This window comes from Chlorocebus sabaeus, chromosome 14 (genome assembly GCF_047675955.1).
Source record: "Chlorocebus sabaeus isolate Y175 chromosome 14, mChlSab1.0.hap1, whole genome shotgun sequence".
NCBI lineage: Eukaryota > Metazoa > Chordata > Mammalia > Primates > Cercopithecidae > Chlorocebus > Chlorocebus sabaeus.
In genome coordinates, this window is record NC_132917.1 from 26,319,652 (window position 1) to 26,344,264 (window position 24,613).

At 45.3% G+C, this 24,613-nt stretch overlaps 1 long non-coding RNA gene and 1 other non-coding gene across 9 annotated transcripts; both read left to right on the forward strand.

Moving 5' to 3' along the window:
• Window positions 1-6,951: 6,951 nt before the first annotated feature.
• Window positions 6,952-24,246, forward strand: LOC103220629 (uncharacterized). 8 transcript variants are annotated; one of them, XR_005243274.2, is made up of 4 exons: window positions 6,952-7,544; window positions 8,433-8,816; window positions 9,644-10,898; window positions 11,086-21,626. It is a non-coding gene; the product is annotated as an uncharacterized lncRNA (long non-coding RNA). The 8 variants fall into 8 exon arrangements; XR_012095239.1 differs by lacking the exon at window positions 6,952-7,544 and adding an exon at window positions 23,581-24,246 and having other exon boundaries at window positions 7,561-8,816; window positions 11,086-17,910; XR_012095237.1 differs by lacking the exon at window positions 6,952-7,544 and having other exon boundaries at window positions 7,629-8,816; window positions 11,086-11,260; window positions 13,703-21,626.
• LOC119627440 (small nucleolar RNA SNORD77) lies at window positions 18,347-18,414 on the forward strand. The gene has a single exon (XR_005243633.1). It is a non-coding gene; the product is annotated as a small nucleolar RNA SNORD77 (small nucleolar RNA).
• Window positions 24,247-24,613: the final 367 nt, after the last annotated feature.

Consider the following 24,613-nt stretch of genomic DNA (forward strand, 5'->3'; position numbering starts at 1 on the left):
TGAAGTATAACTGCCTGTTTTTTCTTTGACTGTCCTCCACGGCGATAGAGCCTGGCAGAAGGAAACCCAGGACCCCCATTCCTTCATCTGCTCACCAGACACAAGTAGAATATCCACGGTGTGCCAGGGACTTGGCTTGACCCTGGGGGAGAGAGGACTGAAGATGACTTCAACCCTCAAGGAACATATGCTCTTCATGCTCTTTTAAGGGAGCAAGGAAAAAAAAAAAATGTATGCTCACCACGCATGCGCGCGCGCGCGCGCGCGCGCGCGCGCACACACACACACGCACACACACACACACACACACACACACACTAAAGCAGATGGAGGCAGGTGTCACAGACGGAGAAGAGTACAGAGTTACAAGTGTTTAGAAGAGGAAAGTCTTGCTGGGCACCAAGCTTTCATGTAGGTGGTCGCATTTAAGTCGTTGTTATCATGCAGTGGTTAAGAACATGGGCTCTGAAATCTGAAAGACCTGGCGGCATCACTTCTTACTGCATCACCTCAAGCAAGTCATAAAATACTATGAGCCTCAGTTTCCTCATCTGTAAAAGGGGTATGATAAATCCCTACTTCATAAGTATTACAGGCATAAAATAAAATTATGGGTGTATGTGAAGCTCTTATTATAGCAAGATACCTGCTATGTATTGAGTTCTCAATAAAGGGTAAATTACCAGCCTGGTTAACATGGCGAAATCCCATGTCTACTAAGAAGACAAAATTGAGCCAGGTGTGGTGGCATGTGTCTGCAGTCCCAGCTACTCGGGAGGTTGAGGTATGAGAATCGCTTGAACCCAGGAGGCAGAGGTTGCAGTGAGCCAAGATCGTGCCTCTGTACTCCAGCCTGGGTGACAGAGCAAGACCCTGTCTCAAAACGAACAAAAACAAGGGTAAATTATGTTACTAATTCTAAAAGTTGGGCCTGGTCCGGGCACAGAGGCTCACGTCTGTAATCCCAGCACTTTTGGAGGCCAAGGCAGGCGGATCACCTGAGGTCAAGAGTTTGAGACCAGATTGATCAATATGATGAAGCCCCGTCTCTACTAAAAATACAAAAATTATCTGGGCATGATGGCATGCACCTGTAATCCCAGCTACTCGGGAGGCCGAGACAGGATAATCGTTTGAACCCAGGAGGCAAAGGTTGCAGTGAGCCAAGATCACGCCATCGCACTCCAGTCTGGGCAACAAGAGTGAAATTCCATCTCAAAAAAAAAAAAAGAGTCGGGCCTGGAAGGAAGGGTAGGACTTTTGCAGGCTAAGCTAGTAGTTAAACTCCATCTTCTGCTAACCACTTTGAGCTTCTACCGTCGTTGACTAAGCAGCTTCTATTTGCCAGGTGTGTCCATGGAAACTGTCTGCCTTCAGGCTCAAGCAGCTCAGTGAGGGTAGTAGGGTATCCTTGCTTCTTTGCTCTAGGGAAGGTGGAGGCCGGTGAGGTGAAGTGATACTCTTGAGTCAGTCAGCTGGTAAGTGGGCATGCTGCAGGTCTGCGGATTCCCAAAGCACCGGACAGGAAACTCGGGGAAGCCAGGTGATCTGCAGGATCACACCGCAGAAAGCCACTTCCTTCTCCAGCCTCAGTGCTCCTCATCACATCGAGGCGCAAGTGGCAGCTTGGCACTGGCTGCTTGTGACTTTCACACCTGGCTGACACTTGGTAAAAAGAAAACAAAAACAAAAGAGTGAGCTGCCCTGGAGCCCAGAGCTTTAAGCTACTGACTCAACCACTATTCACTGAGTGAGGCAGTGGAGACAGCAGTGAATGGGACAGATGATGTCCTGCCCTCGTGGATCCAGACATGCATATGTGCACCCACATCCTTTAGACAGCCATACGTACTATGGAAGAAGGAAAGCAGGAAACTGGGGAGAGAGGGTGTGACAATGGAGGGGCTGGTGGTCATGGAAGCACCAGAGCAGAGACCTGAGTGACAGGGAGGAGTGAACCAGGCTAAGAAGTCAGGGCCAGTTGCACAGGCCCAGATGGCCACGGGTCCAGCAAGAATTTAATAACACTGGTTTCATTATATTTGTTTGTATAAAAGTATCTTCCGTATTGAAAATGAGGCACTTTTACCATTTATTATTGTGATCTAAAATTTCCTTTATAAACATATCTGTTTAATTAAAATAAATAGGAACCTAAGCAAAAATATTAAGTAAATAATTATATAGGTGGTAAAGAAATATGCCAGAAATCACAAATCTCTCTCTGTGTGTGTCTCTTTCTCTCTCTCAATCTCTCTCTCTCTCTCTCTCACACACACACACACACAACCAAGGTTTGCAAACTCTGCTACCCTTCTGTCTCCTTGATCTTTCATCCCCCTAACTCCCCAACCCCTGCCTACCCTGCACCCCCGCAAGCTCTGTCATTTCATCACAGAGAGGGTTTTCACTGGTTCTTACAATAACAATACTAACAATAAGAATATCACTTTACATTTGCATATTCCTTTATAATTTCAAAATGCTACTCTATGTACCATCTCATTTGCCCCAGAAATAAAAGCTAGTGTTCTTTAAAAAAGAGAGAGAAATCCTCCCTCCATATGATTCTGCCTTTGATACACTAACCAACCTGCCTCTCTACCCATCCCCAGTCCCTGGCCATCCCTCAAACTCGTCTTCAGCAGAGATTTTGAAAGGGGTGTAATTGAGGAGGGAGGAGGCTCTGGGGAAGGACAGTTCTACATCCTTCCCCTCCAGGGTCCACCCCTGCAGGAACCCTCTGTGTGGAACAGAATGTTTTCTTTGCAAGATTTCTGTCACCTTGCAACTTACAGTTTTACAGACGGTAAAACTACAACCCCTGCTCTGACCCTGATTTAGGTGTCTCTTAGAATTCAAGAAGAGTTGAAAAGAAACTTGCATTCAGAATATATAAAGAACTCTTACAATTCAACAATAAAAGGCCAAATAAGCCAACTTAAAAATGGGCAAAAGATTTGAATAGACATGTAAGAAGACATGAATAGACATGAATGGTTGATGAGCATATAAAAAGAAGCTCAACATCAGTAGCCATCAGGGAGACGCAGATCAAAAGCACAGTGAGATACCTCTTCATACCCACCAGCGTGGTCAATATCAAAAGAACAAGTAATAAGCACCAGGTATGGTGGCTCACGTCTGTAATCCTAGTACTTTGGGAGGCTGAGGTGGGCGGATCACTTGAACCCAGGAGTTCAAGACCAGCCTGGGCAACATAGTGAAACCCCGTCTCTACAAAAAATGCAAAGATTACCCTGGCATGGTGGCATGCATCTGTAGCTGCAGCTGCTCAGGAGGCTGAGGTGGTAGGATTGCTTGAGCCCGGGAGGGAAAGGTTGCAGTGAGCTGAGATTGTGCCACTGCACTCCAGCCTGGGCAACAGAGCAAGACCTTGTCTCAAAACAACAACAATGGAAAAAAAAAAACCCAACTAATAAGTGTTGATGAAGATATAGAGGAATTGAAACCCTCATACATTGCTGCCGAGAATATTAAATGGTGTGACCGCATTGGGAAAGAATTTGGTAGCTCCTTGCAGTTTTAAGCAGTTGCTGTAGGACCCAGCAACTCCACGCCCAGGTATATCCGCAAGAGACATGGAAACAAGGTCCACACAAAAACTTCACATGAGTGTTCATAGCAGCATTATTTATAATAGCCCCAGAGTGGAAAGAGCCCAAATGTCCATCGACTGATTAAATGAAATGCAGTATATCCATACAGCAGGGTATTATTCAGCAATAAAAAGTAATGATACACGCTACAATACGAATGAGTATTAAAAACATTATGTGAAGGGAAAGAAGTCAGTCACAAAGAACTATGTATGGTGGGATTCTATTTATAGGAAATGTCCAAAATAGACAAATCCATAGAGACAGAAAGTAGATTGGTAGTTGCTGGGAGCTGGGGGGTGGGGAGACTCGGGGGTGACTGCTTATGGGCACAGAGTTTCTTTTTGGGGAGGTCAAAATACTCTGATCTTAGATGATGGTGATGGTTGTACAGCTGTGAATATACTAAAATCCATTGTGTCATATGCTTTAAAAAAGTGAATTGTATGATATGCCAATTATATTTTAATAAAGCTATTTTTAAAATGTCAAGCGGTTAAGTCCTAACTCAGTGCCTCACCATTGAGTATAATTAAAGGAATGTGTACATGGGAGAATATATTTGAAACTGTTTCAGATCTATTTCCTCAGCCTGAGTCTTGCAGCCCAGGGGGCTCCTCCACTGCAGTAGTTCTGTGCTGGGCACAAAGGTAAATCCTGCTGAGGCAAGTCGCTCCCTGGCTCCCAACATCAGTTAGACTTTTGTTTGCGTTTCCAGCAAACGAGCAGGCTGGAAAGCTATGCTCTGTCTGGAGGCAAGATTTTCCAAATTCCTTTTGTGTGGCAAGAAGCAGGCCTCGGGGAGCAGATCCTGATTTCTGTGGGGACCTTCCGAGTAGACAGGAAGATAGAGGATGGCAGGGCTGTCCTGCTGGTCTTGGGGACAGAGGAGCTGAGGAAGGCAGTGAGGAAGTGAGATTGCCCTGCACTAGCTATCCAGGGATGGCGTGGGTGGGGCGGGGCTGCTTAGGAACATCCCTGGGCTCCCTGGGCAGGGGCCTTGGGAGACTGCACATCTCTAGAAACCTGCCTCATTCTCTTAGCCATTTCCAGCCGGGTGCAGGGTACAGGGTGCAGGGCAGGAGTGCCCAAGGCAGAGCGCCTGGCTTCCTTGGCCTGATGGTACCGTACAGGGACCCAGAAGCTCCCACATGCCCCAGTGTCCTGGCAAAGTCCTGGCCAGGATGAAGAGCCCACCAGGTACATCTCCCAGGGTCAAACGGGATGTCGCGGACTCCCACAGCAGTGTGGAGAAGGTGGCAGACAATATCTTGAAATTGAAATCTTCATGTTCTTTCCCCCATCTTCTCATGAGAGACTTCTTTTTTTCTTTAGTCTCCCATTCACGTTGCCTGGGGGGAAAGCAGAATTGTTCAGTGTGAGGGAAAAAGCTAGAAGCAGCCTACGCTCCTTTTTTACTAACAAATCAGACATTTAAGAATCAGGGGGGAAGCTGAGGGAAGCCTAGAGTCTAAAGTTAATAAAAGGACAGATGAGGAAGACAGGGAGGAAGTACCATGTCACCAGGGAGCCTGAGCAAGGGTCTCCCGAAGGTACCAGGAGCATCACCATTGCCAGCCCTGGGAGCACTACTCACTGCCCAGGGGAGGAGGGGGAGGAGCCACATGGACCAGCATTGCCTCATTGTGGGGCAGGGCACCCATCACAGCATCTAGTCCTCAGGGAGTGCCCAGTAGAGTGACAGCTGCTTGTGTCCCAAGGCTTTGCTGAGCCCCATCTGAATTGCCCTGGTGGAGAGGTATCCTCCATTTCCAATGACATGAGACACCAAAAAGCTCCCCAGAAAAGCGGGTGAGGGGCCTTGACATTTAGAGAGCGGAGAGTTGATGGGGGTGTGGGAGGAAATCCCAGTGCTGGTTCTTGGGCAGGGCTGGACAGCAATCATCCTGCCCTTTGGCAATTTGCATTAGATGCCCTGGTGCTCCAGGTGACACCTGATTTCAGGTGCTGCTACACAGACAGGTTCCTGTGAACCTAGTTCTTCTCTCACTGATCCAGTGTTGCCTCAAGGCCTCGTAAAGCCTCATTTTCTGCCTCAGAACCTTCTCTATCAAGTAGACCCCTCAGGCTATGATTACACACAGCCCAGAAGTTCAGAGCAACACTGACCTTCAACCAGCGGGGCTGGGAGCTGGTGGAGAAGCTCCCTCACCTGTATTTCTGGGTGACAGCTCTGGAGGGGTTCTGTGGCTTCTCAGTAGGCCCTGGTGGAGTCAAAGCCCTTAGACACCTGGAGGTGACCTAGACACACCTGGATGCCCACCTGGGCTTCTCCTCTTTCCCACCTCTCTCCCCCCAGCCCCTCACTCCTGCTCTGGGGTTAGCTCTCAAAAGCCCTGGTTTCAGGCTGGGCGCAGTGACTCATGCCTGTAATCCCAGCACTTTGGGAGGCCCAGGCAGGCAGATCACCTGAGGTCAGGAGTTCTAGACCAGCCTGACCAACATGGTGAAACCTCGTCTCTTCTAAAAATACAAAAATTAGTCAGTCGTGGTGGCACGTGCCTGTAATCCCAGCTACTTGGGAGGCTGAGGCAGGAGAATCACTTAAACCTGGGAGGCGGAGGTTGCAGTGAGCTGAGATAGCGCCATTGCACTCCAACGTGGGTGACAAGAGTGAAACTCCATCTCAAAAAAAATTGTTTTAAAGCCCTGGTTTCAGGTTCTGCTTTGGTGTGACACAAAATCACACAAAGGCTAAGTCACCTCTGGTACTGTTAGGAGCCTCTGGTGACACTGCCCTACTACTTATGCTGAAGTGGCGAGCAGCTATTTGAGAGCGGGACTCCAAAAACTTGCTTCCTGATTTGGGTAGTTCTGAATTTCTAAAATGTCATAGACGAACCTTAGAGGTCACCTAGTTGGACCCCTTCGTTTAACAGATGAGGAGACTGAGGCTGGAGAGCCTTACCAACCAGCACATGGAGCTGATGGCAGAGCTGGCTCAGGAGTCTGCGCCCTGGCTCCTTCCTCCCCAGGGGCCTCTGAGAGCTGCTCCTTGGAGATTGCAGAGCCAGTTTAAATCGATCCCATCTGTGGAAATGCCTTGTAAACTGTGAAGCATCGTAAAAATGCTATTTGTCATGATGTGTGCCAGACCTGGGACTGGAACCCAGATCTGCCGGCTCCCTGGACAGCAGAGGACTGCATTAGATACAATTGCTTATTTTCATAGTTTCACCCTCAGACACTTGCTAACTAAAAGCCCCCTCCCAGCTGGCCTGATTGCCAAGCGCTCCCTGCACGGCCTTCTGCTGGGTGCCCAGGGCTTGGGGTATGGCCATCTGCTGTCCTTGTCCATCTTTTATTCATTTATTCAGAAAAGTATTTACAAGTCTCTTAAGGTATCCTGGGTAACTTGCTAGTGCTGGGGATACAGTGGTGACCAAGACAGGCACAGTTCCTGGCCTCAGGGAGGTTAGAGTCTAGTAGGGGAGAAAAGGAGGCAATGACCTCTCAACGAGGAAGACTGTGCTGGGCGCTATAAGCAGAGTGGAGGATGCAGTGATGGCGAATTATCAGGGGCACCTAACCAATTATGGACGTCCGAGAAGCTCCCCTGAGGAGGGGCCATTTAGCTGGGACTTGAAGAATGAGCAGCAGAGAGGCAGTCATCGGGGGAGGGTGTTTCCTGGCAGGAGAAGGACATGTGTGAAGGCCTGGGCAAAGGAGCTCCTGGTGCTGGCAGGACAGAGAAGGCCCCATGGATGCGGTGTGTTCAAGGTCAACAGCCAGGAGAGACAGGGAGGGGGGTTGGGCAGCCCAGGCAGGACCAGTGGCTCCTTGAAAGTTTATCTTCAAAGCTTTCTGTTAAAAGCAGCGGGAAGTTGTTGGAGGATGTTCTGCGGAGAAATGACATCATCCAATTTTTGTGTTCAAGGGATCATTCTGCCCACAGGGTGGCTGGTGAGTGTGTTGGAAGGAGGCCAGCATGGCTCCAGGGAACTGTGAGGGCACTGCTGAGTAACCTATAGGAGGGCACAGTCTTGGGAACAAGGTTGTGGCTTCAAGAAGGGGAGGATGACTTCATATGACGTTTAAGGCGGAATTGGCAACACGGGAAGATTGGACGTGGGAGGGGAGGGAGCAAGAATTGTCACAATGACCCTGGGGTTTCTGACATAAGCAGCAGGATGAAGGGAGGAGATGCAGATTTGGGTAGAAGAACAAGAGTTTGGACGCGTTGAGTTTGAGATATCTGTGTGGCAGCTGCATGGAGATGACAAGGGGGCACTTAGATATGTGGGGCTAGGGGCTCAGAACAGAGCTCTGGGGCTGCAGACAGGCATTTGGGAATGTCCAGGAATGTTTAAAGCCGTGACTAAGATCAGCCAGAGATCTCAGCAGTGGCAGAGACATGGTTCCTGCCTTCACTGAGCTTACATTCTAATGGATGGACAGAAGACTTCACTTTCTGGCATGTCAGAGTAGCTCCTTAGAGGCCAGTCCTCCCACCAGGAATGAGCTGGATAAAGTCCAAAAGCTGTCTGTTGAGGGCAGCCAGGCTGGAGAGGGCAGGGTCCCTGGGGGAAGGGAAGCCTGTGGGTAGCGTCAGCGCCACTCCTCCCCTTGAGGCATCTGCTGATTCATGAGCGGCTTGGGGGCCAAGAGGCTAAAGCCAAGCAGAAAGTGTGGATAAGAAGCTGAGAACTTGAGTAGGAGAATTTGGCAATTTCGAACGGCTGGGAGATAAATTTGGAGTTCAAACTACAAGGCAAGCAGGACCTGGGGGCCAAGATGTCTAGAGAAGAAAAGCACGTGGAGGTTAGCTTCTAAGGCCCCTTTCTCTGGCAGGCATTCATGGATCCGTAAGCAGTACCCAGCCAAGGAGTGAAGCGTGGCTAAGAGACCGGGAAGCTGAGCGGAGTTTTTGGCAGTCTCGTGGGGCTTGGAAGACAAACTTGGAATTGAAGGCCCACCAAAGAGGAAGAGCCCTAAAGAACAAGCCAGACTTCCAGCAAGAACCTCAGATGGGTTACACACCAGGAGGCAGGGTGAGCTGGAAATAGAGCGGCCTTCAAAAAGCCTGACAGCTTCAAACCAGCTCAACCGCAGCCTGGATTACGAATGACCTTCCCTTCTCTAACTGTCTTCCGGAAAATGAAGTAAATCCTCCATGATGAAGGACAGCATCAGCCGGAGCCAAAAAGTATCTCCGTCATAGAAACAGCCCCGCAGGTGACCCAGATACTGGAGCTCCCTGACGTAGACTTCAAAATAAGTGTGATTAACATAGTTAAGAAAACAGATGACAAAATGGAGAATTTCACCAGAGAATTAGAATCTATGCAAAAGTATCAAAAGGAAATTACGGTGAAATGGGTAGAATTTGGAAATTGATATTCTTAAAGAAGGGCTAACATTTTTCCATATAGCTGGGAGGAAAGACATGCTGGGGGAAGTAGGTATACCAGGAAGCCCCACGGTGGCAGCCTGAAACAGGATGGATTGTGTGTGGAGGGGGGTGGCGGGGGGAGAGGAGGGGGGTGGGAGGGGCAGGGGCAGCAGTGTTCCGTGGGAGAAAATTCAAGAAAGGACAGTCGGAACCACATTATGCTGGAACTTGAATGTTGGATGATGAAATTAGAATTCTATTCTGCCGACTGAGAGAACAGTAATGTTTGTCTGCATCTCTGCTTTTAGTTTGTCTCCGGGTCAATTTAGAAAAAGTAAAAAGTGATACAGTTTATGTTTTTTAAAAAAATTACTCTTTTTTTTTCAAACTTTAGGAGATACAATAGTTGTATCCGTACTTAAAGCATTTGATCTGCTTCCCTGTCCCTCAAAAATTTCATTTTTTTGGCTTTTTTTTTTCCCCAAAACTATGTGATGAGCCTATATTACAGTTCTGGACAGTAAGATTCAACTTTTAAACAAATTTTGTTATTGAGCAAGACCTTTTCAGCTGGTTTATTTTGTCCTTCCTTTACTGACCTTGTAAACTACTTAATTGCGAAATGTGGTTTGTCTCAGAGTGCCTCTTAACATTGTATTCTTTAAAACAGGAGATTTTTCCATTGCATGGGAGACCAACAGCAACATCTTCCACACACCAAGCAGGGCTCCTCTTTCCACTTACTTAGAGACATATGGTTTTCATCAGTCACTTCTCTCTTCTTGGCAGCCACCACGGCAAGGATTTAAATTTTATTTAGCAAATGGCCCACCCCTCTCACACCAAGCCCCTGTTTGCTCTTCTCCCTCTTCCTCTGTCTCACAGGATCCCTCTTCTATCCCCATTCCCAGAGAGCACCAATCCGCCTGTCAGGCAAACCAAATCAACTGAGTTGCCTCCGTCAGCCACCCCTGGCCAGCAGAGCCGGAAGCAGGAAATCAGCGCAAAGGCCTCTGGGAGTTGGAGCAGACCCAGCTGAGTCTGAAGCACCTCTGGAGGAGAGGGTTCCTGAATCTCAACTGGTTGACCCGTGGGAGCTGGTCTTCGCTGCTGCAGGGACGGGGCTGCAGGCGAGGCTGGTTTCGTTTGATGACATTTGGGGTGTTCTTCTCCAGTGCTGATGCAGAGCGGTGGCCAAGCTCCAACCCCTTGCACAGGCGCCCCAACCTCGTTCCCATCAGTTCCTACCTTTCCTGGAGTCACTGGAAGACACAAGCCTCCCACCTTAGTCACCTTCTAGGTTAGCAGTGAAGTTTGGGAACCCTAGCCCATCTGACCACCCTTCCTCCTGAAGCCAGCTGAGTCGCATTCCATGTAGATAGCCAGAGTCCTGGTGAAAACGCTGGAAACTAGGTGGTAAGAGACCCCAGTTGTTCAGCATACTCACCCACCATATTGATTACAAAAATGATCATTTCTACCTCCATCCCCACCATTTACCCTTGTCTGGCACCCTGCTCTCCCACTCAGACCAATGCGCCTGCCCCTGCAAGTCCCTGATTCTCCCCTGGCCTCCCTTTAGTCCATTCTGCATGAAGGCAGCACAATCTTTAAAAACAGATCGGATCATGTCAGGGTCCCACAAAAACCTCCTCGATGGCTTTCCACTGCACTTACCGCAAAATACCGATGCCTTGCTATGGCCTAGGTGCCCCTGCCTGTCTCTCCAGCCTCATCCTGAGTGGCTGTCTGCCTCACCCACTGTGCCCCAGCCACAATGACCTCCCTCCATTCCTCAGGGCGCCACCATCCAGGACACCCCAGGCCAGGAGCTAGTGCAGCCTTCATCCCTCCAGCTGAGGCAGCACAGCCTCCACCCTCGCAGGCCGCCCGGCTCCAGGCACCATAGTGAACTCCTACCAGAGGTAAGATCAGCCCCTGCCCAGGACTCCGTTGTAGATCTCTGGGCATTATTGAATCCAGCCCCTCCTTTTTCCAATGACAGACAGAGGCCCAAGTAGGGGAAGGAGGTTGTCCAGCACTTGGAGTGAGCTGAGAGCAGAACTGGCCTGTGTCTCGCCTCTCAGAGCAGGGCTCCTTTTTCTTCCCCAGGCTGCCTGCTCAGAAACCATGGGGCAGCCCAAGGAGCAGGCTGTAGTTTGTGCAACCCTTGAGAGACCGAGTTCCAGTCTGACTGCTTCCACCCTGCGCCCAGGACACAGTACAGCTCTGGAGGAGGCAGGTGAACGTGTCTGGAGTGCTTCTTATGAGCCAGGTGCTCTGCTAGGTACTGGGGACTTGCCAGGGCTAGGGACCCTGGGTCTGAATCACACACTGGGAGACCCTCAGCCACACAGAAGCAGGGTGGCATGGGAGACTGACCCCAGACAAGCAGCAGGGCCCTAAGATCTCGCTGGAGGAGGGAAAATAGGGCCTTCTTATGGCTCAAGGTACCCCGTGGCTGATACTCCAGCTTGGGAGGCAGTGAGAACGGGGACATAAGGACCTGGGCTATTTTGAGAAGTCTCATGTACTGAGGAGGTAGGGTGTGGCTAGGGAGGTGCTGACAAGTGCAGGATGGGGCCAGGTGGGGTAAGATTTATCCAACAAGGCAGGTGGGGCCGATGGAAGCATCTCTGGGCTATAGTTAAACTTGAGCAACAGAAAAGAAAAAGCTGCTATTTAAACAACCAGCAAAATTATTCTAGCTTCTTCTGCCTTCTAAGGGGGTGGTATAATTCATATCAAAAGGATGATGCATTTTTACATGCCTGTAGAGGCTGCTAGGGAAAGGAGTTATGACGGATAATTTGGTAGTGTTAAAGGAAAAAGTAATTTCAAAGCTGGTCCTTAGTGGGTTTCTGAGCAGACAGAGATGGGCCCAGATGCAGTCTGGGGTGGGGGATGGGGGCTGACTACTCCACAGGAGAGAGGAAAAGGATGTTATGGGAGTCTGGCTGTGTGTGTGTGAGACAGAGAGAGACAGAGAGAGAGAGAGAGGGAATGAGTCTGGTGGAGGCTGGGCCTCAAGGAGGCAAAATGGCTCATGGGAGCGGGGAGGTGGGTAGAGGACATGGCCAGAGGAGTATCAACCTCAAGGTGTTTTCTGTGCTAAAATGCAAAGTAGCTCTCCCAATTACACACAGGAAAAACATGTTTCATATGCCTTATGCTAGAGCTACTTGGAAGAAATCAAGGAAAATAATCTATGTTTTACATTTGTCTTGATACAAGGCAGAAATGATAGCAGCTGAGGGAGGGAGGGAGGAAGGAAGGAAGCAAGGAAGGAAGGAAGGAAGGAGGAGGGAAGGAGTGGGGAGGGAAGGAGTGGGGAGGAAAGGAGTGGGGAGGGAGGGAGGGAAGGGAGGGAGAGAGGACTGGATTTTAGTAGAAACAGGATATCAGAGTAAAAGGGGTTTGGGAACAAGTCCCCAGAATTTTTGCAGGAAACCTTGGGTTTTCCTCTATTGTGGGTTGAGGGCTTGATCTATTTTCTCTTGGATAAAAAGCAAGGTGGCCCCATAAGGTCACAGGACTTATAAACACCCAAATGACAGACACCTGGGTTTTAGTTTTGTGTGTAACTTACTAAGTGATCAGCAAGAAGAAGAGCAGAACTTGGGGAGGTTCAGGGCAGTTGCTAAGGGGCAAGAGGAGATTTATCATCTAGGAGTCTAAATCCAGGTCTGTTCTGTCAAAGGCAGGTCCTCAGGTCACCTTCACGAAGGGGATTATAGAAACCCTTGCAGGATTGGGCAGGAAACAGGCACGCTCTTCCCTGCTTCACACACACGTGTGCCTCTGCCCCCCACACCCCCTCCACCCTGGTCCCCCACAAACCACTTCAGCTTAGATAAGGATAGGTCTGACTCTGTGTCTCCCCTGCCCCCTTCCTTTTGCTGTTTCTTAAAGCAAGAAAAGTGGCTTTGAAGCCACTTTTAAATTATGGATCAGCTCATTAGCAGCCAGTTAAGATGACTGAGTGGTTTCCTCAATATTTCAGGGCAGCCCTGGGATCCTTTTGGCTGTAAATGAGGACACATTCCTTTCCCTACCACTTAGAAACAGGTCGCTCAAGGTGCTGACCTCAGAAATCCCCATGTTCAAGACAAGTTGCTTTGTTGTTTTTCTTCTTCTTTTTAAAAACAGAGAGGGAGCCTCACTATATTGCCCAGGCTGGTCTTAAACTCCTGACCTCAAGTAATCCTCCTGCCTCAACCTCCAAAAGTGCTGAAATTATAGGTGTGAGCCACCATGCCTGGCTTGCTTTGTTCTTTTTAGAAGTGTAGCTGCTTCTTGGGAGGGGAATGAGGGATAAAAGAGTACAAATTGGGTACAATGTATACTGCTGAGGTGATGAGTGCACTAAAATCTCAGAAATCACCACTAAAGAATTTATCCTTGTAACCACAAACCAATCGTACCCCAAGAACTATTGAAATTAAAATTAAAATTTAAAAAAAAAGTAGCTCCTTCAAATCATGCATGGCCCTGACCAGGGTGCCCTCACAAGGCCTCACCAACATCCAACCCACAGGTATCAACTTATCTCGATATCTTCAGAGAAGAGTCCATCATATACCGTACTGCAATACAACCCTTAGAAAGCAGGGTTCCTCAGGGAACTGGTGTGGGCGTCTCCATCCAGAGGAGGATGACCAGGGAGGAGGGGGATTTAGAAACCATCTCAGAAGTAAAATGAATTTGGGACTTTTTTTTTTTTTTTTAGACGGAGTCTTGCTCTGTTGCCAGGCTGGAATGCAGTGGCACGATCTTGGCTCACTGCAACTTCTGCCTCCTGGGTTCAAGCGTTCTCCTGCCTCAGCCTCCTGAATAGCTGGGATTACAGGCGCACACCACTATGCCCGGCTAATTTTTGTATTTTTAGTAGAGATGGGGTTTCACCATGTTGACCAGGATGGTCTTGATCTCTTGACCTCGTGATCCGCCCGCCTCGGCCTCCCAAAGTGCTGGAATTACAGGTGTGAGCCACTGCGCCTGGCCGAATTTGGGACATTGAGTCAAGGGAAGAGCCAGTTGGGAAGAACATGCAATTATTAGTGAGGACTCTCACTCCTAAGTGAGAAAAATCCAACCAAGTAAGTTAAGCAAGAAAAAAATATATTGGCTTATGTAAAAGGGCAAGTCAAGTAAGCTTCAGGAATGGCTGGATCCAGTAGCTCAACAATGTCCTCAGGGTTCTCTAAGTTTCTCTCTCCTTCACCTGACTGTTTCTACTTGGCATTATCTATGGCTGGATCTTGTGCCTCAGACTAAATCCCTGGGGCTCTGTCTCACGCCATCTATCAAATATTTTCTCTCCAAGTGGCAGGAAGCCTTCTTGGTCACCAGTAGCACTGGATTCTTATCCTATCAGCTTAGAGACCCTACCAGAATGAATCGGTTTCCCCTAGAAACTCTGTTGGGAAAGTGCTAGGCCCAGACTTGAATCACAGCCCTGTACCTGAAACAGTACCCACTGCCTGATCCGGTATTCCTGTTGGCCTGGCCAGGTCATGAGCACACTCCCTGGTTTTGAGAAGACTGCAGTCAGCTCTGCCCAAATCACATGAAAAAGGTTCCCCACAAGAAAGAGGGGTTCTGTTAGTGCTGCAGGGGTGGAAGAGGTGCTGGGCAGATAAAAACAGCAGATGTCCACTGCAGCTGTCTATACATTCATGAGAAATCCTGGGGCATTTCTCTGTCATGCAAGTTTGATCACATCACCATCTAGCTTAATATCCTTCAGGGCCCTACAAGGTAAGGTCAGCTTCCTTCAAATGGCATGCAAAGCTCTCCAGGCTCTGGCCCTGGCGCCCTGCTCAGCTTCACCTCCAACCACTCTCTGCCCACCCACCCCCCTGGTCCCTGGCACATCCCACCCAGAGCCAGTCAGGCCTTACTCCGTCCTCCCATGTGCCAGGCTTTCTCCTAATTCTACAGCACACCCAAAGGCAAATTAACAAAATTTCCTGAAATCTTAGGGGGAAAAGGGAAGTACACACCAGAGTGCAACCTATAACTGTTCTTAGAAGTGGTTCTGCTGAGAGCACCTAGTCCAGAGCTAACTTCAAAGCCATGGCCAGGTGCAGTGGCTCACGCCTATAATCCCAGCATTTTGGGAGGCCAAGGTGGGCAGATGACTTGAGGTCAGGAGTTCAAGACCAGCCTGAGCAACATGGCAAAATCCCGTCTCTACTAAAAATACAAGAATTAGCTAGGCGTGGTGGCACACGCCTGTCATCCCAGCTACTTGGGAGGCTGAGGCAAGAAAATCGTTTGAACCTGGGAGGTGGAGGTTACAGTGAGCCGAGATCGTGCCATTGCACTCCAGCCTAGGCGACAGAGTGAGGCTCCATCTCAGAAAAAAAACACAAACCCACAAAGTCCTTCACAGCCCCCCTCCCCACCTCACCCATCAGCTGCCTGGAGCTGGAAGGACAAATTTCCTCCCATCACCAGGCCTATCCCAACTATCCCCTTCCTTGGAGTCCAGGTCTAAGCAACTCTCTCCACCTCCCCAGCCCCAGGAAGTGTTTTTTTCCTCTCACTCATATCTAAGATCTGCCTCCCAAGCCCTCTTTCCTGCCCCAGAATTAGCCTCTTTCTTGCATTACTGATAATAGGAATATCAAAAAAATAATAATAAAATACTGGCTAGGATATTTCCCCAAAGCTGAGATGGGCAGGTTAAAATAGCAACTCAGTGGGACACCGACTCCCAGGTCCAGGATGGACCATGCAGAGCCCCGTCGGGCTCATTTGCACTTTTTCTCTAGCCTGAGCTGAAGAAGTGAGCCCTTCTCTCCCACATTCTTCTCCACCGCAACTAACTCCTTATCTTGTGCAAACAACTGATCCAAGACTAACACACAACGTTGGGAGGACACATCAATTTCAGGCATAAGATAGTCTCATTCCAAATTAGGAGATGGTGGTGCTCTAAATAAAACAATCTTCAGAGACATAATTCAACAAATTCATTAAATGTATATTACTAAAGGGTATTAACATCTCAGACTCAGTAATCGCCTTTAGAGGCCCATCAGTGCTTTCCCATACTCCCCAAGAATGATAGGTAGACCCTGGCTGTTTTATATTAGCATAGCTCAAAGGGTCAACTCTAGTAGTGCATTCCAAAACAAAGAACATCTTCCACAAAGCAAACTGTAGTCTCCACCTGAAAAGGCAGACACAGTTTATATTCCTAAAATGTCATTTTTTCCTCAGTTAAAAAAAAGAAAAACCTCAGTTTACTGTAAAGTAACTTTTTAATTCCAGAACAAAGGACAACAAGGAGAGAGAGAAGGTGAAGGTTGACTTCAAGATTTTGTTGTAGGAAACCTATTAAGACATCTAATCAAAACTAAAATTTAATCCGACATGGGAGTTTCCTAAACCTGTTCCAAACAGTGAAATGTTATATAATTGTAATGTTTTATAACGTTTTATATAAAACTTCAGTTTAAAACATAACTAAGCTCTAAAGCAAGAAAAAGAAGATTTCCAGGTAACAGAAATGAAGCAGAAACCTGTAACCACAGAGGGTCAGAAAGGGCAAACTACCGAAAGAGTAGGAGAATAGTGAGATAACCCCATAAAAAGTCCTTAATAAGTCAAAGCACTTACAGGATTCCTGTGAAAAAACAACACCTATTGAAGTTGAGTTCACACACAAAAATTATAAAACAGATGGGAAAGTTCAATGCCAAGATAGACATTCTACTGACTCAGCAAATAGGATAACTAACATCAATGGAACTAGAGACTAAAAAGTGATCTGATAAGGGCCTTAAGTTTGATTAAGAGACGAAAGAGATAAAGGAGGTTCTCATATCACAAGAATAGAAAATTATAAAATAAGAACAAGAAAATTTGCAATCTCTAGCTATAATTGTGCAGTTGTCTCTTTTTCCTTGCATTTCTGTCTCATTTTGCTTCATGTATTTTGAGTCAGCTTTCTTATTAGGTGCATGTACATTTAGGATTACTATATCTTGTTGATAAATGAATCCTTTTGTTACTATGAAATAAACTTCTTTATCCTTGGAAATATTTTTTAGCCTGAAATCTGCTTTGTATGATAGTAATATAGCCACTCCAGCTTTCTTTTGATTAATATTTGCAGGACATACCTTTATGTAATTTTTCTCTTTTGACCTATTTATGACTATATTTAAAGTGGATTTCTTATAGGCAGTTTATAGTTGGATCATGATTTTTAAAAAATACAACCTGACAATCTATGCCTTTTAATTGGGGTGTTTAGATCATTTACATTTAAAGTGATTGTTGATATGGTTGAGTTTGAATCTACCATTTTGCTATTTGTATTCTAGTTATCCCGTTTCTTCTTTGTTCTTTATTTCCTCTTTTTGAGTTACTTAATATGTTTCATGATTCCACTGATCTTAGGTTTACTTTATTTCTCAGATATCACATAATATCTATTTATCATAGATGTACCTTATTGTTTTTAACCTTAGTCTAGTATTCCACAGTATGGATGTACCATAGCTTATTTACCTATCAATAGAAACTTAAATATTTTTTCAAATTTTTATTGTTAGGAGAAATACTGTAATTAATACATTTATTCATGCCTCTTTGTTTGTTTGTTTGTTTGTTTTGTTTTTTGAGACAAGTTCTCACTCTGTCACCCAGGCTGGGGTGCAGTGGTGTGATCTCAGCTCACTGCAACCTTTGCCTCTTAGGCTCAAGCGATCCCCCCACCTCAGCCACCCAAGTAGCTGGGATTACAAGTGCATGCCACAATGCCCAGCTAATTTTTGTATTTTCTATAGAGACAGGATTTCACCATGTTGACCAGACTGGTCTCAAACTCCTGGCCTCAAGCAATCCTCCTGCTTTGGCCTCTTAAAATTCTGGGATCACAGGCATCAGTCACCATGCCCAGCCATGCCTCTTTGAACCTCTGTAAGTATTTCTGTAGGATCAAATCTCAAAAGTGAAATTTCTGGGTCAAAAGATACGCATATATTCATTTTGATGGGTGCTGTTAAGTTCACTTCCAAAAAAGATGTATCTGTTCTTCTCAGTAACAGCATTTTCCTACATCCTTGCCAACCTTAGATAGAATCTTTTCTTTCTTTCTCTTTCTTTCTTTTTTCTTTCTCTTTCTTTCTTTCTTTCTTCTTTCTTCCTTTTTCTTTTCTCTCTCTCTCTCTCTCTTTCTCTCTCTCTCTCCTTCTCTTTCCTTAGTCTATTGGAGGAGGGGCTGTCATTACTGTTTAATTTGTGTGCTTCTGGTGATATTAAACATATTTACATATATCTATTCACCATTTGTACTTTTTCTGTGAATTGCCTATCATTGTGGGCTGAATTATGTCTCCTCAAAATTTGTATGTTAATACTGTGATGATTGCATAGTTCAGCAGATTGAATCATGAAGAAATGTACCATGTGTCTGATGTATCTGGGGTGGTTACAGTTTGCTGTTAGTAGTTAAGCAGTGTACCACCAATCTACCATTAAAATATTCTTTTTTTTTTTTTTTTTTTTTTTTGAGACCGGGTCTCGCTTTGTCGCCCAGGTTGGAGTGCAGTGGCACGATCTCGGCTCACTGCAAGCTCCGCCTCCCGGGTTCACGCCATTCTCCTGCCTTAGCCTCCCGAGGAGCTGGGACTACAGGTGCCCGCCACCACGCCTGGCTTCTTTTTTGTATTTTTTAGTAGAGATGGGGTTTCACTGTGTTAGCCAGGATGGTCTTGATCTCCTGACCTTGTGATCCGCCTGCCTCGGCCTCGCAAAGTGCTGGAATTACAGGCGTGAGCCATCGCACCTGGCCTAAAATATTCTTTACTGACAATTTTGTATGAAAATTATAGGAAAAAAAAGTGTATGTTGAAGTCCTTACCCCCAGCTTCTCATAATATAACTGTATTTAAAGATAGGGCCTTTATTTTTATTTTATTTTATTTTATTTTATTTTATTTTATTTCTATTTTTATTATTGAGACAGAGTTTCACTCTTGTTGCCCAGGTTGGAGTGCAATGGCGCAATCTTGACTCACTGCAACCTCCGCCTCCCCAGTTTAAGCGATTCTTGTGCCTCAGCCTCCAGAGTAGCCGGGACTGCAGGCATGCTACCACCCCCAGCTAATTTGTGTATTTTTAGTAGAGACTGGATTTCACATGTTGGCCAGGCTAGTCTTGAACTCCTGACCTCAGGTGATCCACCCACCTCAGCCTCCCAAAGTGCTGGGACTGCAGGTGTGAGCCACCATGCCCAGCCAAGATAGGGCCTTTAAATAGGGAATTAATGTAAAATGAGTCATATGGGTAGGCCCTAATGCAATATGACCGGTGTTCTTACAAGAAGAGATTAGGACACAGACTTGAGCACACACTGAGGAAAGACACAGCAAGAAGGCAGCCATTTGCACACCAAAGAGAGAGGGCTCAGAAAAAACCAAACCTGCCAACATCTTGATCTTGTACTTGCAGTCTCCAGAGCTGTGAGAAAATAAATTCCTGTTGTTTAAGCCACCTAATCTGTGGGATTTTAGGTTATGGAAGCAAACTAATACACCTGTCCATATACATTGCCCATTTTTCTTCTGGACTACCTTGTTACTTTATAAGAGCTTTTTATATGTTAACAGTAACAACGTGCCTGGCATGGTGGCTCACGCCTTTAATCCCAGCACTTTGGGAAGCTGAGGCGGGCGGACCACGAGGTCAGGGGATCAAGATCATCCTGGCTAATACGGTGAAACCCTATCTCTACTAAAAATACAAAAAAAAAATTAACCAGGCGTGGTGGCACACGCCTGTAATCCCAGCTACTCAGGAGGCTGAGGCAGGGGAATCACTTGAACCCGGGAGGCAGAGGTTGCCATGAGCCAAGATCATGCCACTGTGCCATTGCACTCCAGCCTGGGCGACAGAGGAGACTCCTCCATCTCAAAAAAAAAATAAAACATAAAAAATAAATAACAACCTATGTCTAGGGCGATTATATAAGTTATCATTCAAAGTGATACACTTCGAGAGTGACAAATCCTAAGCCAAATGGAACACCAGGACAACAAGTATAAACCAGAAGAGTCCTGAGAAAACTAGAATGTGTGGTTACCCTATTGTCTGTTATATTTGCGGCTGAACTTTTCTCCAAGTATATTAATTACTTTAAAACATTTTAATAGACATATTTTTAGAATAGTATGAAGTTTACAGAAACATTGAGTAAAAAATACAGAGTTCTCGTACATCCCCTGCACACTCCCCAACCCCATGCATGCACACACTCCTATTATCATCACCTTGCATTAGTGTGGTATTTGTTACCATTAATTAACAAGTATTGATACATTTTTATTAACTAAAGTCTGTAGTTTACATCAAGGTTCATTCTCTGTGTTGTACAATTTTATGGGTAATGACAAAGACATAATGCCCTATATCCACATAACAGTATTATACAGAATAGTTTGTCACCTTAAAAATGTTTTGTACTCCACCTATTCATTCTTCTCACTCTCCCCTGTATCTCTAGAAACTACTGATCTTTTTACTGTCTCTATAGTTTGCCCTTTCCAAAGTGTCATATCATTGGAATCAAACACCATGTACCCTTTTCAGACTGGCTTTTTGCACTTAGCAATCCACATTTAAAGTTCTTCTATGTCTTTCCATGGCTTGACAGCTCCTATCTTTTTAACGATGAATCATATTCCATTGCACTGATGTGCCACAGTTTGTTTATCCGTTTATCTATTGAAGAATAATATCTTGGTTGTTTCCAACTACTGGTAATTACAAACAAAGCTGCTACAAACATTAATGTGCAGGTTTTTGCATGGACAAAGTTTTTAACTCATTTTGGTAAACACCTAGGAGCACAGTTGCAGGATTGTATGGTAAGCCTATGTTTACCTTTGTAAGAAATTGCTCAACTATCTTTCAAAGTAGCCCTACCAATACAAAGTATTAGTTGGGCGTGGTGGTGCATGCCTGCAGTCCCAGGTACACAGGAGGCTGAGGCATGAGAAGTGCTTGAACCTGGGAGGCAGAGGTTGCAGTGAGCCGAGATCAGGCCACTGCACTCTAGCCTGGGTGACAGAGAGAGACTGTCAAAAAAAAAAAAAAAGTGGCCATACCATTTACATTCTCACTGACAAGAAATGAGAGTTCCTGTTGCTCCATGTCCTAACCAGCATTTGGTATTGTCAGTGTTTTGGGTTTTAGCCATCTTAGGTGTATAGCAGTAGCTCATTGTTGTTTTAATTTGCAAATCCCTAGTGGCATATGATGTTGGACATATTTTCGCATGCTTATTTGCCACCTGTGTGTCTTCTTTATTTAGGTGCTTATTCAATTTAGGTGCTTATTCTGACCTTTTAAAATTGGGTTTTGGCCGAGTGTGGTGGCTCACGCCTGTAATCCCAACACTTTGGGAGACCAAGGTGGGCAGATCACAAGGTCAGGAGATTGAGACCATCCTGGCTAACACAGTGAAACCCCGTCTCCACTACAAATACAAAAAGTTAGCCAGGTGTGGTGGCAGGCGCCTGTAGTCCCAGCTACTTGGGAGGCTGAGGCAGGAGAATGGCATGAACCCAGGAGGCGGACTTTGCTGTGAGCCGAGATTGCACCACCGCACTCTAGCCTGGGCAACAGAGCAAGATGCTGTCTCAAAAAAATAATAATAATAATAAAAATGGGTTTTAAGTATTTTTTGTATTTTGGATTAAAGTATTTTATCAGATATGTGTTTTGTAAACATTTTCTCCCACCCTGTGGCTTGTCTTTCATTCTCTTAACAGTGTCCTTCACAGAGCAGAAATTTTTAATTTTAATGTACAGCTTAGCAATTTTTTCTTTCATGAATCATGTTTTTTGTGTTATATCTAAAACATCCTCACCAAACCCAAGGTCACCTAGGTTTTCTCCCATGTTATCTTCTAAAAACTTTGTGGTTTTGAACTTTGCTTAGATCTGTGATCCATTTTAAAGTAATTTTTGTGAAGGGTATAAGGTCCATGTCTAGAGTCATTGATTTTGCATGTGTGCCCAATTGTTCCAACACTATTTGTTGTAAAGACTACCTTTTCTCCATTAAATTACCTTTGCTCCTTTGTCAAAGCCTAATTGGCTATATTTGTGTTAGTCTATTTCTAGGCTCTCTATTCTGTTCCATTGATCTATGTGTCTGTTCTTTCACCAGTACCATACTATCTTGATTACCGTAGCTTTACAGTATCTTAAAGTTAGGTAGTGTCAGTCCTCTGACTTTGTCCTCCTTCAGTATTGTGTTGGCTATTCTGGGTCTTTCCCTCTCTATATAAATTTTTAAATCAATTTGTTGAAATCCACAAAATAACTTGCTGAGATTTTTATTGGGACTGTGTTGGATTTATAGGTTAAGTTGGGAGAAACTGATATCTTAATAATATTGAGTCTCCTGTTGATGAACATGGACTATTTCTCCATTTATTTACCTGAGTTTTCTTTCCTCAGAGTTTTGTAGTTTTCTTTATACAGATCCTGTATATATTTTGTTAGATTTATGCCTAAGTCAGCCTGTCTTACTTACTTCCCTCTCCTCCCTCCTTTCCTCCCTCTCTTCCTTCCTTCCTTCATTCCTTCTTTTTCTTTTTTTCTGTCTTTCTTTCTGGTTCTAATGTAAATGGCATTGTGTTTTTAATGTCAAATTCCAGTTGTTAATTGCTGGTATACAGGAAAGCAATTGGCTTTTATATATTAACCTTGTATGCTGCCCTTTGCAATTATTTATTAGTTCTGGGAGTTTTTTGTTGATTCTTTGAAATTTTCTACATACATAATCACGTTAACTGCAAACAAAACTATTTTCTTTCTTTCCATTCTGTATACCTTTTATTTCCTTTTCTTGTCCTATTGCATTAGCTATGTCTTTCAGGACAATGTTGAATAGGACTGGAGAAAAGCAACATTCTTGTCTTGTTCCCAATCTTAGGGGGAAAGCATTTAGTTTCTCACCATTAAGTATGTTAGTACCAATTACTTTCTTAAAATGTGGAAAGCAATAAAAACTAATTTTAAATGTCTGTATATTTTCTAGATTTTGTGACTTTTTTTTTTTTTTGAGACGGAGTCTCGCTCTGTCACCCAGGCTAGAGTGCAGTGGTGCAATCTCGGCTCACCGCAAGCTCTGCCTCCCGGGTTCACACCATTCTCCTGTCTCAGCCCGAGTAGCTGGGACTACAGGCACCCACCACCACGCCTGGCTAATTTTTTGTATTTTTAGTAGAGATGGGGTTTCACTGTGTTAGCCAGGATGGTCTCAATCTCCTGACCTAGTTATCTGCCCACCTCAGCCTCCCAAAGTGCTGGGATTACAGGCGTGAGCCACTGCGCCTGGCCTTTTGTGCCTTTCTTAAAAAGGCCTTTCCTACTCCAGGGTTATAGAAGTACATCCCTATATGTTTTTTATTTTCTTTTAATAATTGTATGGGTTTTTTTAAATCTATGCCTCTTTAATCCATCTGAAAATTATTTTGTATGTGGTGTGAGGTAGGGTTCTGTGGCAGATAGATACTACATGATGGTTTTCTCAAAATTCATATCAGTGCCCTTCTGGCGTTTCCTCCTGTATTGCAGAGATTCCCCTCATGCTAGGATTCCAAATGTAATGAAGAGTCCCCCGGCTGGATGTCTTCGGGATTCATCACAGCTCCAAGCCAATGACTGAGCACAGAGAGGAAACTAGGGCATAGCCAATTCTTCCCACCAAGAGACTTCTTTATGGTCAATCTTTGTGGTAGCCAAGACTTTCCTCAGAGCTGCACCATAGTCTGAGGCTTTTTCTGGCCAACCCTTCTTCCTTCTCTCTTTCCTTTCATAGGTGTCATAACTGTGTCACAATCAGAAGACTTTCCCTCCTACTCCTGCTCCATCCCCCCTTTACCTTGCAAGGGGAATATCACAACACATCTCTTACCCTCTTAAACTCTATCTTGATGTCTGCTTCCTAGGGGACCTAAGCAGATACAACTCTCATGAAGCTTCAAGTTATTTGGAGAGAAAGGTAGCACCACCTCCATTTTACTAGCACAGATCCTGGTTAGAGGCAGTGTGGTCTCAGAACAGCATCCATGGCAAAAACTTCCTACTATCTGGCAGCTTCCAGATTGTAGCAGACATCATCTCCATCAGTGGCTCAGTTCTGCACTGTGGCTTTGGAAGTTGTTCTGGTAAGCTCAATCTGAAATCTTTTTCTTCAATACCTCCTACAGTCCTGGCTGCTATATGTACCTTCCATAAATTCCTTTCTGATTAAAATATTTAGAATAAATTCTCTTTGCAGGAAGCAAAGTCATCACCAATATACTATCTAAGTTAATTTTTTCCCAAGTGGGAAATCTATTGTCCCCAAACTATTGTTCCCAAACCATTTTTGAATAGCCAGTCTTTTTGTACTGGTTTTAAAATGCCCCTTTAGCATACACTACATTGCCATGTCTCTGTTTATTTACTGTCCCATTGATTGAATTACACCTGCATTCATCACTTTATAGTAAATATTTGTATGTGGAAGGGCTGTTTCTTCCTCATTGTTCTTGCTGTGTCAAAATTTGTTTGGCTATTCTTGTGCATTTTTTTCTTCTAAGATGACTTTTAGAATTAGCTTGTA